The following is a 16,717-nucleotide window of genomic DNA, read 5'->3' on the forward strand; positions in this document are numbered from 1 at the left end:
AAACTTGCTGGGTGCGTGGCAGCTTTAAGCCGCTTTATCTCCAGGTTGGGGGAAAAGGCGCTGCCACTTTATCGCCTTCTACAGCACACCGATAACTTCGAGTGGACAGACGCGGCGGCGGCCGGACTGGAAGAAATAAAAGCCCTTCTGGCAAGCAACCCAATCCTGGCCGTGCCAAACGTCGGCGAACCAATGCTCCTATATATATCGGCAACACACCAGGTGGTGAGCGCCGTACTCGTCGTCGAGCGAGAACAGGACGGACACAAATTTCTGCTCCAAAAGCCGGTATACTACGTATCGACCGTCCTCACACCATGCAAATCCCGGTACCCTCACTATCAAAAGATAGCATATGCAGTCTTCATGGCATCTTGAAAGTTACGACACTACTTTCAGGAGTGTTCGATCACGGTGGCTTCTGAAGTGCCCCTCAATGATATAATAAGCAATCAGGATGCCACGGGTCGGATTGCCAAATGGGCCATTGAGCTCCTTCCATTCGACATCACGTAGAAACCATGTCGAGCCATCAAATCCCAAGTACTGGCTGACTTCGTCACCGAATGGATAGAGGCCGAACTCCCTAAAGAGGACGGCGCGTATTCCAACTGGGTTATGCATTTTGACGGCTCCAAAATGTTGGCGGGGCTAGGAGCGGGCGTCGTATTAACGTCCCCACCAGGAGATATCGTCCAGTACGTACTCCAAATATTATACACAGACTCCAACAACGCAGCCGAATACGAGGCCTTGCTACATGGCCTTCGGATGGCCGTATCAATGGGCATACAACGCCTGCAGGTGCGCGGGGACTCAAACCTCGCAATATCCCAAATTAATGGAGACTTTGATGCCAAAGATCCAAAGATGGCAGCTTATCGCAACGCCGTCTTAAAGATGTCGGCTCGAATTTCATCACGTCGCCCGCGAAAGTAATCAGGCGGCAGACGTCCTTGCTCGCATCGGTGATGACCCACAAGTATAGGGGATCTATCGTAGTCCTTTCGATAAGTAAGAGTGTCGAACCCAGCGAGGAGCAGAAGGAAATGATAAGCGGTTTTCAGCAAGGTATTCTCTGCAAGCACTGAAATAATAGGTAACGAATAGTTTTGTGATAGGATAATTTGTAACGAGCAACAAGTAACAAAAGTAAATAAAGTGCAGCAAGGTGGCCCAATCCTTTTTGTAGCAAAGGACAAGCCTGGACAAACTCTTATATAGAGAAAAGCGCTCCCGAGGACACATGGGAATTATCGTCAAGCTAGTTTTCATCACGTTCATATGATTCACGTTCGGTACTTTGATAATTTGATATGTGGGTGGACCGGTGCTTGGGTGCTGTCCTTACTTGGACAAGCATCCCACTTATGATTAACCTCTATTGCAAGCATCCGCAACTACAACAAAAGTATTAAGGTAAACCTAACCATAGCATGAAACATATGGATCCAAATCAGCCCCTTACGAAGCAACGCATAAACTAGGGTTTAAGCTTCTGTCACTCTAGCAACCCATCATCTACTTATTACTTCCCAATGCCTTCCTCTAGGCCCAAATAATGGTGAAGTGTCATGTAGTCGACGTTCACATAACACCACTAGAGGATAGACAACATACATCTCATCAAAATATCGAACGAATACCAAATTCACATGACTACTAATAGCAAGACTTCTCCCATGTCCTCAGGAACAAACGTAACTACTCACAAAGCATATTCATGTTCATAATCAGAGGGGTATTAATATGCATATAGGATCTGAACATATGATCTTCCACCAAATAAACCAACTAGCATCAACTACAAGGAGTAATCAACACTACTAGCAACCTACAGGTACCAATCCCAGACTTGGAGACAAGAATTGGATACAAGAGATGAACTAGGGTTTGAGAGGAGATGGTGCTGGTGAAGATGTTGATGGAGATTGCCCTCTCCCGATGAGAGGAGCGTTGGTGATGACGATGGCGATGATTTCCCCCTCCCGGAGGGAAGTGTCCCCGGCAGAACAGCTCTGCCGGAGCCCTAGATTGGTTCCGCCAAGGTTCCGCCTCGTGGCGGCGGAGTCTCGTCCTGAAAGCTTGCTTATGATTTTTCTTCGGACGAAAGACTTCATATAGCAGAAGATGGCCACCGGAGGGCCAACAGGGGGCCCACGAGGCAGGGGGCGCCAGGGGGGCGCGCCCCCACCCTCGTGGCCAGGTGGAGGCCCCCCTGACGTATTTCTTCCGCTCATATTTTTTATTATTTCCAAAAATAACTTTCGTGGAGTTTCAGGACTTTTGGAGTTGTGCAGAATAGGTCTCTAATATTTGCTCCTTTTCCAGCCCAGAATTCTAGCTGCCGGCATTCTCCCTCCTTATGTAAACCTTGTAAAATAAGAGAGAATAGGCATAAGTATTGTGATATAATGTGTAATAACAGCCCATAATGCAATAAATATCGATATAAAAGCATGATGCAAAATGGACGTATCAACTCCCCCAAGCTTAGACCTCGCTTGTCCTCAAGCGAAAGCCGATAACGATAAATATGTCCACATGTTTAGAGGTAGAGGTGTCGATAAAATAAAATACGGACATGAGGGCATCATGATTATTCTCATAACAGCAACATATATGGATATTGTCATATGATTTCTTATGCTCAAGTAATAATCTATTCACAATGCAAAGTATGAATCAGAAACTTTATTGAGAACTAACAAACTATAATCTCAGTCATTGAAGCAATTGCAATTTATCATAACATCAGAAAGAGTCTATGTCAGAGCTTTCTAGCAAGTCCACATACTCAACTATCATTTAGTCTTTCATAATTGCTAACACTCACGCAATACTTGTGGTTACGGAGTTTTAATCGGACACAGAGAAAGATAGGGGCTTATAGTTTCGCCTCCCAACCTTTTACCTCAAGGGTAATGTCAACAATAATAGTTCATGCTAACCCACATCCAATTAGATATATCTATCAGGATCTTTCCAACACACTGTGCTTGCCAAAGGATAAAATATAAAAAGGAAAGGTGAAGATCACCATGACTCTTGCATAAGGTAGAAGATAATAATAAAAGATAGGCCCTTCGCAGAGGGAAGCAGAGGTTGCCATGCGCTTTCAGGGTTGGATGCACAAAATCTTAATGCGAAAGAACGTCACTTTATATTGCCACTTGTGATATGAACCTTTATTATGCAGTCCGTCGCTTTTATTTCTTCCACATCACAAGATCGTATAAAGCTTATTTCCTCCACACCAATCAATCATACATATTTAGAGAGCAATTTTTATTGCTTGCACCGATGACAACTTACTTGAAGGATCTTACTCAATCCATAGGTAGATATGGTGGACTCTCATGGCAAAACTGGTTTAAGGGTTTTTGGAAGCACAAGTAGTATCTCTACTTGGTGCAAAGAATTTGGCTAGCATGAGGGGGAAAGGCAAGCTCAACATGTTGGATGATCCATGACAATATACTTTATCTCAGATATAAGAAAACATAACCCATTACGTTGTCTTCCTTGTCCAACATCAACTCTTTAGCATGTCATATTTTAATGAGTGCTCCCAATCATAAAAGATGTCCAAGATAGTATATTTATATGTGAAACCTCTCTTTCTTTATTACTTCCTATTAATTGCAACGATAACCAAAGCTATGTTTGCCAACTCCCAACAATTTTTAATCATCATACTCTTTCTATGTGAAGTCATTACTCTTCATAAGATCAATATGATCTCTTTATTTCTTTTTACTCTTTTCTCTTTTCTTTTATTCACTCAAGATCATAGCAAGATAATCAAGCCCTTGACTCAACACTAATCTTTATTATATAGCTCACGGACTCGATTACATAGAGGGATCATAAAGCAAAACTCAAAACTAGATCATACCAAAACTTTATTCTACTAGATCAAGATACTACTAAAAGGATCGAACTAAGAAAAACGGTAAAGATAGGAGATGTGGTGGTGATACGATACCGGGGCACCTCCCCCAAGCTTGGCAGTTGCCAAGGGGAGTGCCCATACCCATGTGATTATATCTCCTTTGCTGGTGAAGAAGGTGGAGTTGTTGATGATGGGTAATCGCACATCGAGCGTAAGAGATCCTCCAACTTGCGGATAATGCCCTTGAGTGCGACAATATGCTCCTTCAACAAAATATTTTCACGGGTGAGATACTTGTTTTGTATACGAGCTAACTCAATCATCTTGAAAGCTTCGATCTCAGTTGGGGTAAGAAGATTGTGATCAGGTTGAAGGGTGTCTCTTGCAGCCGGAACTTGGTCCTCCGTGGCCTTCTTGATCCCTTCATCCTTGTTGATCTCCACGGGTTCCTCCCTCTTCAGCTCTATCTTCATTAGCCAAGCATCGTCATCACCATTGTTGGAGGAGGGAGACGACATGATGATCTAGATCTGTCAGAAAAACAGCTCGAAACAAGAACAGAGGATATTTGCGTGATACAGGAGTCAAAACCTTCGGGAGAATATATAATGAATTTTTACCGACCAAAATATGTATCGTGCAAGAAAACGGAGTCCGGAGAGCACACGAGGTGCCCACGAGGTAGGGGGGGCGCGCCCAATAGGGTAGGGCGCGCCCTCCACCCTCGTGGAGGCCTCATGTCCTTCCCGGACCGCTTCTTATTTTTCTATTTTTCTAAATATTCCAAAACGGAGAAATATTGCCATAAAAAACCTACCGTACCACATACCTATTCCTTTTCGGAGTCTGAAACGTTCCGGAAAGTGTCCCTTATGTATTCCTCCGGGGTTACGGTTTCAATAACATTGGTTTCAACATTTATGGGATGACCTGAGATATAATGTTTGATTCTTTGACCGTTCACCACCTTCGGATTTGTGCCTTCGAAGTTGTTGATTTTTATGGCACCGGAACGATAGACCTCCTCGATAACGTAAGGGCCTTCCCATTTAGAGAGAAGTTTTCCTGCAAAAAATCTTAAACGAGAGTTGTATAGCAATACATAATCACCTACATTAAACTCACGCTTTTGTATTCTTTTGTCATGCCATCTTTTAACTTTTTCTTTAAACAACTTGGCATTCTCGTAGGCTTGGGTTCTCCATTCATCAAGTGAGCTAATGTCAAATAACCTCTTCTCACCGGCAAGTTTGAAATCATAATTGAGCTCTTTAATAGCCCAATAAGCCTTATATTCTAGTTCGAGAGGTAAGCGACATGCTTTTCCATAAACCATTTTATACGGAGACATACCCATAGAATTTTTTATGCAGTTCTGTAGGCCCATAATGCATCATCAAGTTTCTTGGACCAATTCTTTCTAGATCTATTGACAGTCTTTTGCAAAATTAATTTGAGCTCTCTATTACTCAATTCTACTTGACCACTAGACTGCGGGTGATAAGGAGATGCAATTCTATGATTAACATCATACTTAGCAAGCATTTTACGGAAAGCACCATGAATAAAATGTGAACCACCATCAATCATTAAATATCTATGGACTCCAAACCTCGGATAAATAACTTCTTTAAGCATCTTAATAGAAGTGTTATGATCAACACTACTAGTTGGAATAGCTTCTACCCACTTAGTAACGTAATCAACAGCAACTAAAATATGTGTATATCCATTAGAGGCAGGAAAAGGTCCCATATAATCAAAGCCCCAAACATCAAATGGTTCAATAACAAGTGAATAATTCATAGACATTTCTTGACGTCTACTAATATTACCAATTCTTTGACATTCATCACAAGACAAGACAAACTTACGGGCATCCTTGAAGAGAGTAGGCCAATAAAAACCGGATTGCAATACCTTATGTGCAGTTCTATCTCCAGCGTGGTGTCCTCCATAAGCCTCGGAGTGACACTTGCGTAGGATTGTTCCTGTTCATGCTCAGGTACACAACGTCTAATAACACCATCTACTCCTTCTTTATAAAGATGTGGGTCATCCCAAAAGTAATGTCTCAAATCATAGAAAAACTTTTTCTTTTGCTGGTATGTGAAACTAGGTGGTATGAATTTAGCAACGATGTAATTAGCATAATCAGCATACCATGGAGTAGTACGAGAAGTATTTATGACATTTAATTACTCATCAGGAAAGCTATCATCAATAGGTAGTGGGTCGTCAAGAACATTTTCTAACCTAGACAAGTTGTCTGCAACGGGGTTCTCAGCTCCCTTTCTATCAATAATATGCAAATCAAATTCTTGTAGCAAGAGAACCCATCTAATAAGTCTAGGTTTAGCATCTTTCTTTTCCATAAGATATTTAATAGCAGCATGATCAGTGTGAATAGTTACTTTAGAATCAACAATATAAGGTCTAAACTTATCACAAGCAAATACAACTGCTAAGAATTCCTTTTCAGTAGTAGCATAATTTCTTTGAGCATTGTCTAGAGTTTTGCTAGCATATTGGATAACATTCAATTTCTTATCAACTCTTTGCCCTAGAACAACACCTACAGCATAATCACTAGCATCACACATAATTTCAAAAGGTAAATTCCAATCAGGTGGCTGAACAGTAGGTGCAGAAATCAATGCTTTCTTAAGTATTTCAAATCCTTCTACGCAATCATCATCAAAGACAAATGGTATATCTTTTTGTAATAAATTAGTCAGAGGCCGAGAAATTTTTGAGAAGTCCTTAATGAACCTCCTATAAAAACTGGCGTGACCAAGGAAACTTCTTATACCTTTGATGTCCTTGGGACATGGCATCTTTTCAATAGCATCAACCTTGGCTTTATCAACTTCAATACCTCTTTCAGAAACTTTATGCCCAGAGACAATACCTTCATTAACCATAAAGTGGCACTTTTCCCAATTCAAGACAAGATTAGTTTCTTCACATCTCTGCAAAACTCGGTCAAGGTTGCTTAAGCAATCATCAAAAGAGGATCCATAAATAGAGAAATCATCCATGAAAACCTCACAAATCTTTTCGCAAAAGTCAGAGAATATAGCCATCATGCATCTTTGAAAGGTAGCAGGTGCATTACATAAACCAAAAGGCATACGTCTATAAGCAAAAGTACCAAAAGGGCAAGTAAAAGTGGTCTTTGATTGATCATTGGCTGACACAGGTATTTGAGAGAAGCTAGAATAACCATCTAGAAAGCAAAAATGTGTATGTTTGGATAATCTTTCTAGCATTTGATCGATAAAAGGTAAGGGGTAATGATCCTTTTTAGTAGCTTTATTTAATTTGCGGAAATCAATTACCATCCTATAACCTGTAATAATTCTTTGCGGGATCAATTCATCTTTATCATTAGGAACGACAGTAATACCTCCCTTCTTAGGGACACAATGGACAGGACTTACCCACTGACTATCAGCAATGGGATAAATTATACCTGCCTCAAGGAGCTTTAGTATTTCCTTTCTTACCACTTCTTTCATCTTAGGATTCAGCCGTCGTTGATGATCACGAACTGGTTTGGCATCTTTCTCCAAATTTATTTTATGTTGACATAGAGTGGGACTAATGCCCTTAAGATCATCAAGAGTATATCCAATAGCAGCACGGTGCTTCTTCAGAGTTTTCAATAATCTCTCTTCTTCATGCTCTGAAAGGTTAGCACTAATAATAACAGGATATATCTTTTTCTCATCAAGATAAGCATATTTAAGAGTATCAGGCAACGGTTTAAGCTCAAACATGGGATCACCCTTGGTTGGAGGAGGATCCCCTAGGATTTCAATAGGCAAATTGTGTTTCAGGATAGGTTCCTGTTTAAAGAATACTTCATCTATTTCCCTTCTTTCATTCATAAACATATCATTTTCGTGGTCTAGCAAATATTGTTCTAAAGGATCACTAGGAGGTACGGCAATAGAAGCAAGACCAATTATTTCATCCTTGCTAGGCAATTCCCCTTCACGGTGTTGTCTACGAAATTTAGACAAATTGAACTCATGAGACATATCACCCAAACCAATAGTAACAATATCCTTTTCGCAGTCTATCCTAGCATTAACAGTGTTCAAGAAGGGTCTACCAAATATAATGGGACAAAAGCTATCTTGTGGGGAACCAAGAACAAGAAAATCAGCAAGATATTTAGTTTTCCCACACAAAACTTCAACATCTCTAACAATTCCAATGGGTGATATTGTATCTCTATTAGCAAGTTTGATGGTAACATCAATACCTTCTATCTCAGCAGGTGCAATTTCATGCATAATTTCTTTGTATAAGTCATGAGGTATAGCACTAGCACTGGCACCCATATCGCATAAGCCATGATAACAATGATCTCCTATTTTAACAGAAATAACAGGCATGCCTACCACAGGTCTATGTTTATCTTTAGAACAAGGTTTAGCAATTCTAGCAGTTTCATCACAGAAATAAATAACATGCCCATCAATATTATCAGACAAGAGATCTTTAACAATAGCAATACTAGGATCAACTTTAATTTGCTCAGGAGGTGTATAAGTTCTAATATTGCTTTTACGAATCACAGTTGAAGCTTTAGCATGATCCTTTATTCTAACAGGGAAAGGTGGTTTCTCAACATAAGAAGTAGGAACAATAGGTGATAGTCTTTTCTTCAACTTTAATAGGTGCAGCTAATTTTACTTCTATGGGAGGATGATATTTAAACCACTTTTCCTTAGGGAGATCAATATGAGCAGCAAAATATTCACAGAAAGAGGCTACTATCTCAGAGTCAAGTCCATATTTAGTGCTAAATTTACGGAAAACATCGGTATCCATAAAAGATTTAACACAATCAAACTTAGGTGTCATACCTGACTCCTTACCTTCGTCAAGATCCCAATCTTCAGAGTTGCGTTTAATTCTATCCGATAAATCCCATTTGAATTCAATAGTCTTCATCATAAAAGAGCCAGCACAAGAAGTATCGAGCATGGTGCGATTGTTATCAGAAAGCCGAGCATAAAATTTTTGAATAATCATTTCTCTTGAGAGCTCATGATTCGGGCATGAATATAACATTGATTTAAGCCTCCCCCAAGCTTGAGCGATGCTTTCTCCTTTGCGAGGCCAAAAATTATATATATAATTGCGATCACGATGAACAAGATGCATAGGATAAATTTTTTGATGAAATTCCAATTTCAATCATTTGTAGTTCCATGATCTCGTATCATCACATAGCCTATACCATGTCAATGCATCTCCCTTCAAATATAAAGGGAAGACCTTCTTCTTAATAACATCACCAGGTATACCTGCAAGCTTAAATAATCCACAAACTTCATCCACATATATTAGGTGCTCATCAGGATGCTTTGTTCCATCTCCTGCAAAAGGATTAGCTAGCAGTTTTTCTAACATACCCGAAGGAATTTCAAAGTGGACATTTTCATTTTCAGTAGGTTCAGTAGGTTGAGGAGCAACTCTTTGCTCTACTGGTCGGGGTGAGGATACCCCGAACAAGCCCCTCAGAGGATTACTTTACATAGTAACAAGTGACAGTAAATTTCAGCACACTATATAAATTTTTCCTTACCAAATTCCACCTACCAAAGGCGCTTCACTCCCCGGAAACGGAGCCAGAAAAGAGTCTTGATGACCCACAAGTATAGGGGATCTATCATAGTCCTTTCGATAAGTAAGAGTGTCGAACCCAACGATGAGCAGAAGGAAATGATAAGCGGTTTTCAGCAAGGTATTCTCTGCAAGCACTGAAATAATAGGTAACAAATAGTTTTGTGATAGGATAATTTGTAACGAGCAACAAGTAACAAAAGTAAATAAAGTGCAGCAAGGTGGCCCAATCCTTTTTGAAGCAAAGGACAAGCCTGGACAAACTCTTATATAGAGGAAAGCGCTCCCGAGGGCACATGGGAATTATCGTCAAGCTAGTTTTCATCACGTTCATATGATTCGCGTTCGGTACTTTGATAATTTGATATGTGGGTGGACCGGTGCTTGGGTGCTGTCCTTACTTGGACAAGCATCCCACTTATGATTAACCTCTGTTGCAAGCGTCCGCAACTACAACAAAAGTATTAAGGTAAACCTAACCATAGCATGAAACATATGGATCCAAATCAGCCCCTTACGAAGCAACGCATAAACTAGGGTTTAAGCTTGTGTCACTCTAGCAACCCATCATCTACTTATTACTTCCCAATGCCTTCCTCTAGGCCCAAATAATGGTGAAGTGTCATGTAGTCGACGTTCACATAACACCACTATAGGATAGACAACATACATCTCATCAAAATATCGAACGAATACCAAATTCACATGACTACTAATAGCAAGACTTCTCCCATGTCCTCAGGAACAAACGTAACTACTCACAAAGCATATTCATGTTCATAATCAGAGGGGTATTAATATGCATATAGGATCTGAACATATGATCTTCCACCAAATAAACCAACTAGCATCAACTACAAGGAGTAATCAACACTACTAGCAACCTACAGGTACCAATCCCATACTTGGAGACAAGAATTGGATACAAGAGATGAACTAGGGTTTGGGAGGAGATGGTGCTGGTGAAGATGTTGATGGAGATTGCCCTCTCCCGATGAGAGGCGCGTTGGTGATGACGATGGCGATGATTTCCCCCTCCCGAAGGGAAGTGTCCCCGGCAGAACAGCTCTGCCGGAGCCCTAGATTGGTTCCGCCTCGTGGCGGCGGAGTCTCGTCCCGAAAGCTTGCTTATTATTTTTCTTCGGACGAAAGACTTCATATAGCAGAAGATGGCCACCGGAGGACCAACAGGGGGCCCACGAGGCAGGGGGCGCGCCCAGGGGGTAGGGCGCGCCCCCCACCCTCGTGGCCAGGTGGAGCCCCCCTGACGTATTTCTTCCGCTCATTATTTTTTATTATTTCAAAAATAACTTTCGTGGAGTTTCAGGACTTTTGGAGTTGTGCAGAATAGGTCTCTAATATTTGCTCCTTTTCTAGCCCAGAATTCCAGCTGTCGGCATTCTCCCTCCTTATGTAAACCTTGTAAAATAAGAGAGAATAGGCATAAGTATTGTGACATAATTTGTAATAACAGCCCATAATGCAATAAATATCGATATAAAAGCATGATGCAAAATGGACGTATCAATTGGCGCTAAGTGCGACCCCGTCCCACCTAACATCTTCCTCGAAAGGCTCTTTAAGCCATCCGTGGTGTGGCAAGGGGGAGACAGCAACGACAGTCCCGTTCCGAACACAAACATAGATAGCGAACACGCCGATATCATCGGAGGCTTAGCCACCGAAATAACACCATCGGCCCACCTCATTATGGCAGTCATTGCCCCGTGGACCGAACCATTCTTGGCCTACCTTAATAGGAAGGAGCTCCTAGAAGATCAGAACGAGGCTCGCCGCATTGTCCTGTAGGGGATCGTAGCAGAATTTTAAAATTTTCTACGCATCACCAAGATCCATCTATGGAGTATACTAGCAACGAGGGGAAAGGAGTGCATCTACATACCCTTGTAGATCGCGAGCGGAAGCGTTCCAATGAACGTGGGTGATGGAGTCGTACTCGCCGTGATCCAAATCACCGATGACCGAGTGCCGAACGGACGGCACCTCCGCGTTCAACACACGTATGGTGCAGCGATGTCTCCTCCTTCTTGATCCAGCAAGGGGGAAGGAGAGGTTGATGGAGATCCAGCAACACGACGGCGTGGTGGTGGATGTAGCGGGATCTCGGCAGGGCTTCGCCGAGCTTCCGCGAGAGGGAGAGGTGTTGCAGGGGAGGAGGGAGGCGCCCAGGGCTGTAGTGTTGCTGCCCTCCCTCCCCCCTTTATATAGGCCCCTTGGGAGGGGGGGCGCCGGCCTGGAACCCATCTATGGGGGGGGGGGGCGGCGGCCAAGGGGGGAAACTTCCCCCCCAAGTCAAGTGGGGCGCCCCCCACCCTAGGGTTTCCAACCCTAGGCGCAGGGGGAGGCCCATGGGGGGCGCCCCAGCCCACTAAGGGCTGGTTCCCTTCCCACTTCAGCCCATGGGGCCCTCCGGGATAGGTGGCCCCACCCGGTGGACCCCTGAGACCCTTCCGGTGGTCCCGGTACAATACCGGTAACCCCCGAAACTTTCCCGGTGGCCAAAACTGGACTTCCTATATATAATTCTTCAGCTCCGGACCATTCCGGAACTCCTCGTGACGTCTGGGATCTCATCCGGGACTCCGAACAACTTTCGGGTTTCCGCATACTCATATCTCTACAACCCTAGCGTCACCGAACCTTAAGTGTGTAGACCCTACGGGTTCGGGAGACATGCAGACATGACCGAGACGCCTCTCCGGTCAATAACCAACAGCGGGATCTGGATACCCATGTTGGATCCCACATGTTCCATGATGATCTCATCGGATGAACCACGATGTCGAGGATTCAATCAATCCCGTATACAATTCCCTTTGTCAATCGGTATGTTACTTGCCCGAGATTCGATCGTCGGTATCCCAATACCTTGTTCAATCTCGTTACCGGCAAGTCTCTTTACTCGTACCGCAATGCATGATCCCGTGACTAAGTCCTTAGTCACATTGAGCTCATTATGATGATGCATTACCGAGTGGGCCCAGAGATACCTCTCCGTCATACGGAGTGACAAATCCCAGTCTCGATCCGTGCCAACCCAACAGACAGTTTTGGAGATACCCATAGTGTACCTTTATAGTCACCCAGTTACGTTGTGACGTTTGGCACACCCAAAGCACTCCTACGGTATCCGGGAGTTGCACGATCTCATGGTCTAAGGAAAAGATACTTGACATTGGAAAAGCTCTAGCAAACGAACTACACGATCTTTGAGCTATGCTTAGGATTGGGTCTTGTCCATCACATCATTCTCCTAATGATGTGATCCCGTTATCAATGACATCCAATGTCCATAGTCAGGAAACCATGACTATCTGTTGATCAACGAGCTAGTCAACTAGAGGCTTACTAGGGACGCGTTGTGGTCTATGTATTCACACATGTATTACGATTTCCGGATAACACAATTATAGCATGAATAATAGACAATTATCATGAACAAAGAAATATAATAATAACCATTTATTATTGCCTCTAGGGCATATTTCCAACAGTCCCCCACTTGCACTAGAGTCAATCATCTAGTTACATTGTGATGAATCGAACACCCATAGCGTCCTGGTGTTGATTATGTTTTGCTCTAGGGAGAGGTTTAGTCAACGGATCTGCCACATTCAGGTCCGTATGTACTTTACAAATATCTATGTCTCCATTTTGAACACTTTCACGAATGGAGTTGAAGCGACGCTTGATATGCCTGGTCTTCCTGTGAAACCCGGGCTCCCTCACAAGGGCAATAGCTCCAGTGTTGTCACAGAAGAGAGTCATCGGGCCCGACGCATTGGGAATCACCCCTAGGTCGGTAATGAACTCCTTCATCTAGACTGCTTCCTGTGCTGCCTCTGAGGCTGCCATGTACTCCGCTTCACATGTAGATCCCGCCACGACGCTTTGCTTGCAACTGCACCAGCTTACTGCTCCTCCATTCAAAATATACACGTATCCGGTTTGTGACTTCGAGTCATCCAGATCTGTGTTGAAGCTAGCGTCGACGTAACCCTTTACGACGAGCTCTTCGTCACCTCCATAAACGAGAAACATATCCTTAGTCCTCTTCAGGTACTTCAGGATATTCTTGACCGCTGTCCAGTGTTCCATGCCGGGATTCTACCTTCCCACCAAACTCACGGCAAGGTTTACATCAGGTCTGGTACACAGCATGACATACATAATAGACCCTATGGCCGAGGCATAGGGGATGACACTCATCTTTTCTCTATCTTCTGCCGTGGTCGGGCATTGAGCCGTGCTCAATTGCACACCTTGCAATACAGGCAAGAACCCTTTCTTGGACTGATCCATATTGAACTTCTTCAATATCTTGTCAAGGTATGTACTCTGTGAAAGACCAATGAGGCGTCTTGATCTATCTCTATAGATCTTGATGCCTAATATATAAGCAGCTTCTCCAAGGTCCTTCATTGAAAAACACTTATTCAAATAGGCCTTTATACTTTCCAAGAATTCTATATCATTTCCCATCAATAGTATGTCGTCCACATATAATATGAGAAATGCTACAGAGCTCCCACTCACTTTCTTGTAAACACAGGCTTCTCCATAAGTCTGTGTAAACCCAAACGCTTTGATCATCTCATCAAAGCGAATGTTCCAACTCCGAGATGCTTGCACCAGCCCATAGATTGAGCGCTGGAGCTTGCATACTTTGTTAGCATTCTTAGGATCGACAAAACCTTTCGGCTGCATCATATACAATTCTTCCTTAAGGAAGCCGTTAAGGAATGCCGTTTTGACGTCCATCTGCCATATCTCATAATCATAGTATGCAACAATTGCTAACATGATTCTGACGGACTTCAGCTTCGCTACGGGTGAGAAAGTCTCATCGTAGTCAACCCCTTGAACTTGTCGATAACCCTTAGCGACAAGTCGAGCCTTATAGATGGTCACATTACCATCCGCGTCTGTCTTCTTCTTAAAGATCCATTTATTTTCTATGGCTCGCCGATCATCGGGCAAGTCAGTCAAAGTCCATACTTCATTTTCATACATGGATCCTATCTCGGATTTCATGGCTTCTAGCCATTTGTCGGAATCCGGGCCCGCCATCGCTTCTTCATAGTTCGAAGGTTCACCGTTGTCTAACAACATGATTTCCAGGACAGGGTTGCCGTACCACTCTGGTGCGGAACGTGTCCTTGTGGACCTACGAAGTTCAGTAGTAACTTGATCCGAAGCTGATCATCATCATTAACTTCCTCCCCAGTCGGTGTAGGCACCACAGGAACATCTTCCCGCGCTGCGCTACTTTCCGGTTCGGAAGGGGTGACTATCACCTCATCAAGTTCCACTTTCCTCCCACTCAATTCTTTCGAGAGAAACTCTTTCTCCAGAAAGGACCCGTTCTTGGCAACAAAGATCTTGCCTTCGGATCTGAGGTAGAAGGTATACCCAATGGTTTCCTTAGGGCATCCTATGAAGACGCATTTCTCCGACTTGGGTTCGAGCTTTTCAGGATGAAGTTTTTTGACATAAGCATCGCATCCCCAAACTTTTAGAAACGACATCTTATGTTTCTTCCCAAACCATAATTCATACGGTGTCGTTTCAACGGATTTCGACGGAGCCCTATTTAAAGTGAATGCGGCAGTCTCTAAAGCATAGCCCCAAAATGAGAGCGGTAAATCAGTAAGAGACATCATAGATCGCACCATATCCAATAGAGTGCGATTACGACGTTCGGACACACCGTTTCGCTGAGGTGTTCTAGGCGGCGTGAGTTGTGAAACGATTCCACATTTCCTTAAGTGCGTACCAAATTCGTGACTTAAATATTCTCCACCATGATCTGATCGTAAGAATTTTATTTTCCTGTCACGTTGATTCTCAACCTCACTCTGAGATTCCTTGAACTTTTCAAAGGTTTCAGACTTGTGTTTCATTAGGTAGACATACCCATATCTACTTAAGTCATCAGTGAGAGTGAGAACATAACGATATCTCCGCGAGCCTCAACACTCATTGGACCGCACACATCGGTATGTATGATTTCCAATAAGTTGGTTGCTCTCTCCATTGTTCCGGAGAACAGAGTCTTGGTCATCTTACCCATGAGGCATGGTTTGCACGTGTCAAATGATTCGTAATCAAGAGACTCCAAAAGTCCATCTGCATGGAGTTTCTTCATGCGTTTGACACCAATGTGACCAAGGCGGCAGTGCCACAAGTATGTGGGACTATCATTATCAACTTTACATCTTTTGGTATTCACACTATGAATATGTGTAACATCACGTTCGAGATTCATCAAGAATAAACCATTAACCAGCGGGGCATGACCATAAAACATATCTCTCATATAAATAGAACAACCATTATTCTCGAATTTAAATGAGTAGCCATCTCGAATTAAACGAGATCTAGATACAATGTTCATGCTGAAAGCTGGCACTAAATAACAATTATTGAGGTTTAAAACTAATCCCGTAGGTAGATGCAGAGGTAGCGTGCCGATGGCGATCACATCGACCTTGGAACCATTCCCGACGAGCATCGTCACCTCGTCCTTTGCCAGTCTCCGCTTATTCCGCAGTTCCTGTTTTGAGTTACAAATATGAGCAACCGCACCGGTATCAAATACCCAGGAGCTACTACGAGTACTGGTAAGGTACACATCAATTACATGTATATCACATATACCTTTGGTGTTGCCGGCCTTCTTGTCCACTAAGTATTTGGGGCAGTTCCGCTTCCAGTGACCACTTCCCTTGCAATAAAAGCACTCAGCCTCAGGCTTGGGTCCATTCCTTGGCTTCTTCCCGGCAACTGGCTTACCGGGCGCGGCAACTCCCTTGCCGTCCTTCTTGAAGTTCTTCTTACCCTTGCCTTTCTTGAACTTAGTGGTTTTATTCACCATCAACACTTGATGTTCCTTTTTGATCTCCACCTCCGCTGATTTCAGCATTGAATATACCTCGGGAATGGTCTTTTCCATCCCCTGCATATTGAAGTTCATCACAAAGCTCTTGTAGCTCGGTGGAAGCTACTGAAGGATTCTGTCAATGACCGCGTCATCCGGGAGATTAACTCCCAGCTGAGACAAGCGATTGTGTAACCCAGACATTCTAAGTATGTGCTCACTAACAGAACTATTTTCCTCCATTTTACAGCTGAAGAACTTGTCAGAGACTTCATATC

Source organism: Triticum aestivum, chromosome 6D (assembly GCF_018294505.1).
Source record: "Triticum aestivum cultivar Chinese Spring chromosome 6D, IWGSC CS RefSeq v2.1, whole genome shotgun sequence".
Classification (NCBI taxonomy): Eukaryota; Viridiplantae; Streptophyta; class Magnoliopsida; order Poales; family Poaceae; genus Triticum; species Triticum aestivum.